A 4621-nucleotide genomic window follows, 5' to 3' on the forward strand; every position below is an offset into this window, starting at 1 on the left:
TGATACATGAAGAATCATCCAGTATGAACAAAATGTCTAGGGATACTGGGCTGGTGTGTGTGTGTGTGTGTGTGTGTGTGTGCATGTAAATATTGGTTCATGTATGTCTGCACACACACACACACACACACACCACACACACACACGCACAGAGCATTTGCTCGACCCACAGAATGAGCAGCACATGAAAGAGTTCCAGTATTGTCTCAATGATAGAAAAATACTCTACTGACCAACAGCAAAGTGGACCTCAAGGCCACAGAGCGAATGAATGGCAACAGAATGGAGAGTGTCGAGGTGTGTGTGTGGGGTGAGGGTCGTCTGAAATTGAAAAGAGCAGCACCTTGCAGCAAGAGTAGAAAGATGGTTTGAAAAGGGACAAGCGAGACGAAAAATGATCAACGACCAAACCACACACATAAACGTGAGCTCATAAAAAATGCGTAATATGTGTACACGTCTACACACAGGGAGGGAGGTGGAAAGACTTAAAGCAACAGAAAAGAGAAGGAACGACACGTAAATACAGTCAGAGTCTTTCTGTTTGAACACCATGAGAATCAGACATATGGTGTCTGTACCGAGATTTCTTAAGAGTCTGGTGCGTGTGTTTCCTCTTGTGCAAGATGGTGAGTAGAGGTGAATAGGTAGAGTCAACTGAGCACACAAACAGAAACACAGCACAGACAGAGACACATGTCTCTATCAGTTTCATGGTGACAGCGTGAAGAGAAAAAAAGCATTAATCCTTTAGGAGACAGAGAGGGAGATGGAGAAAGAGGCTTATATTAACAAGGGACAAGAGGAGGGGAGGCAGGGAGAATGGGAGGTGGGTATAAACAGGGAAGGTAGAGGAAGAATGAGCAAGCTTTAAGGGTGCAAAGGAAGAAAAGATAAATGAAACAAAAGTCAAGGAAGTGCTTAGAGAGTGCTTATAAAACATGCTGCTTATTACCGAGCTTAGTTAACAACTATCATTTACTTCTACTATTAGTCAGTGACTTTGGTTACCTCACACAGAAAAAAACATATCCATTTCAAGATAATTCTTCAGTTACAGTCTTCAGTCTTAAATTCAGAATTTCCTTAAAAAAAAGAAAAAGCTTCAAGATTCAGTGATTTGCATTTGTCTTGTGTTATCTAAGATATTGTCACTTATTACTAAAAAGAAGCTTCACCCTTACTGGCAAAAACTAAATCTAATTCAAAAGCTGAATAAAAAGACGTGCTATAACTGTTGTACAGGAATCGGTGGAATCTGATTTTGGTACAAATGAACAGCAACAGTAGCATTCAAAGACAATATTCACAAAATTTGTCATTGATCCTTCAGCGCGAAGACTTATGGTATCTCTCAGAGGGCAACAGAGAGAGATGTTGAGCAAAATAATTATGGTGTTTTGAATTAAAGTTTGTGTTTAAAGTGATTCTTCTGCTCACTGAAGGTTTCTTGTGTATGTGTGTGTGTGTGTGTGTGCACCAGAATGTGCTGCCGTGCCACACAGTATGGATAAAGTGAGGATAGTCACTGATAAGTTATCTGTATATTTTCTGCACGATTATGCTGTCTATGTTGATGTTCTACATGAGTGTGTAACTTAAGTATATGTTAAGTTAAAATGGGGCAGTGTATCTATAAAGAAGTAACCTACTTATAAAAGGCTCTCCTTTATTCTAAAAATAATTTTTAGTGCAACACTGCCCTTTTGTGCTTGTGGTCTGCACTGTAAAAAATGACTAAATTAGCAAAGCAGACGTCACTGTTGCTAAGTGCTTACTGCTTGGTGCTGTTTCTGCACTTCAGGTCCCTTAGTGATGGTTTGCAGGTGGCACTTTTGTGTTTTCACTGCTTACTACTCTTTATTATCCAACTTGGTCATCCTTTCTCTGCTGCTATTATTGCTATTAGAAACGTAATGCAAAAGAGCAAAACTACACCAGGTTTTTAGAACAACTTCTGTTAAATTGCTACTTGTAAGCAAGATAGAGCTGTGAAATTAATATTTACATTCATGAAACTGTTTTTTGAGATTTAAAAACTGTAACTAGTGAAACAGTTTAATTTGTTCTGAGAAGAAGAAGTTTTGAGATTAATGTGGCTTTGTATTTGTCCTTTATATGTTTTGATTAAATGGGTCATAACTTTGCTAAAATGCAAATGAGACAGTGAGGCAGACATGCAGATGATGAAACCATAAAACAAAGATTGATACATTTGCAAATGCAAATAACGAAAGCATGCAACACAGTGGAAAATGGAAAAGCAAAAACAGATGAAGTGGCCTCAATGCAGGCGACATTTCCCGAAAGCAGCAAAGGCTTCCATCAGCACACTGAGACCTTGTTTTTTTACTTCAAATAAGTGCGATGAGTTTGCCTGTGATGTATAATAAACACTCAGTAAGTTTTGATTTCTCAAATTTCCAAAAAGAGACGAGGGGCAGAAGAGCCAATGAGGAGGACGAAGAAGCGAGAGAGAGCGAGGATGAGAGAGGAAAGAGATGAGGAGAAAAAGGGAGGGAGGGCGTCCCAGTAGGCCTCTTTGTTGGGCAGCGATTTAGAGATTTACAGGCTCTTGTCCTTCTGTGTGTGTGTGTGTGTGTGTTTGTGCGCGCTTGCGTGTGTGAAGAGAGAGTAATTGAGCCTCCCTTCATCCAATATTTACCCACCAAACCGGAGCAATCATGCGAATTATGTTTACTGGGAACCAAGTGTCTTTCTTCCTCTTTATCTTTCTTTCTCTTTCCCACTTTCCCCATTCCTCGCTCGCTCTCTCTCTCCTGGCAACTAGAAACCATATCAAGATCCAAGCCAGGAGTAAATCACACACACACACACACACACACACACACACACGGGGGAAACAGGCCCATCTGTATTGATGATGGCCTAATTTAGATCTCTTTATTGGACTGATTTACGACAGCCAGACAAATCTGGGCATCTGGACCCAAGTGTGTGTCTCTATGTGTGTTTGTGTGTTTGTCCAGTTGAGCTGATACCCAACAAGACACACAATATCCTCCCTGCTTCATTTCATTCCTGTTTCCCTACCTCTCTTTGAATCAGCGGTGTCCTTTTCTCTCCCCGAAGTCTTGTTTCAGCACTTTGAGTCCTCTCACCGCTGCAACGGTGAAACACGCCATCCTGAAACATTTTAAAAACACACAAATCATCGTGCTGAACAAGGCAGTGCCAAAGTCAGGCCAGGGCCCTTCTGAGGTCAAGGTCACTGAATCTCTTTCTGTCCTAGTGTCCGTGGCGGATTTGGTTTCACAGCTCTTTGCGATTGAGATATCAAACAACGGACAGACGAGAACACAGGAAAAAGCAAAAGCAGAAGAGCAATATTCGAACAGGGTATCCAGGTTTGGTAGCTACACTGCATTTTACGTGTTTCACCGATGCACCTCAGTACAGTGAAAGTGCTTCAGTTTGTAGATTCAAAGAAGTCAAAGATTAAGAATATTCACGTCAGCAAGGGAAAAATGTTAAGATGCTCCAGGAAGACATCAAAAACGGTGTATTAGTTTTTTTGTTTTTTTTTAAAGATGAGAGCAATTTTGAAAAACTAAAGGTTGAAGGGATGTATTCCAGGAGGGAGAGAACGCCTCAAAGGCACATTCATCTTCAAGATCAAGCTCAGGTTTCAACTTTTATTTGTCCCACTGGGCAGTTTCACAGCAACTATTAAAAACAGCAGCTTGACTTTGGGGCTTTCTGTATTTCCTTGCAGAGGTAAAACAAGACGGTTTAGCCTTTTAAAATTACAGAAAGGTTTTGGCTCCTGCTGAGGTTTAATGATTTCTTTTAAAATGATTTTCTTTTTTGTAATTTTTGTTAAAAAGGGAAAATTCCCATTTATTACAACTGGGGTCATATTTTTGTAGATCCATTTCTATCTTTAACATTAAGATTGTACTCACCAAGTTAATTGCTGAAATCTCAAATGCAGCCGTATTCCTAAAAAGAAAAAAACAAGCAGTCAGACAAGATGTTTTTGATGTGGTAAGGTGAGTCAAACCTGTGCAACAACTGTGGAGGGCAAATGTTAAAATGATATCACTTTATGAGCCAACTCTCTGGTTCAACTGTGACCTATCATGCTTGCTATATGAGGGATTATGACTGACTGACTACTTCAGCACCTCCAAATAAAGTCCTTTAGATGATCTGGCAAAACTGTTTGCTTGTTTACAACCTCTCTGATTGTCTCACTACTCGTATCTTATCCTCTTGGACTTTCTGATTTTTTGTCCTGAGATCTAAGCAATTAATCCAGTGAGTACAATGAGATAGGAATGACAGTCAAAACTACATAACACCTGAGACCAGAACTTTTCCTTTTAAGTGTACAAATGAGTAAAATCTACCACGTCTGCATTGTAAATATGATTTGTAAAGTTTTATCTTTTGTGTGTGTATGAGAAAAATCGTGTAGGTGTGCATGTGTGTGTACAGTAGTGTCTATAGCGAGACAGTGACAGAGGGCCTCATTGAAATAACTGTGGTCTCAAGGGGCCAGCTAAAAAGAGAGAGAGGGTAGGTGAGGGTAGACAGAGTATATGAGAGTCCAGGGAATCATTTAGGGTGTGTGTGTGCGTGTGTCTGTGTGTGTGCG

This window comes from Morone saxatilis, unplaced genomic scaffold (genome assembly GCF_004916995.1).
Source record: "Morone saxatilis isolate NCDOM2014 unplaced genomic scaffold, NCSU_SB_2.0 Contig6, whole genome shotgun sequence".
In the NCBI taxonomy this organism is placed as follows: Eukaryota; Metazoa; Chordata; class Actinopteri; family Moronidae; genus Morone; species Morone saxatilis.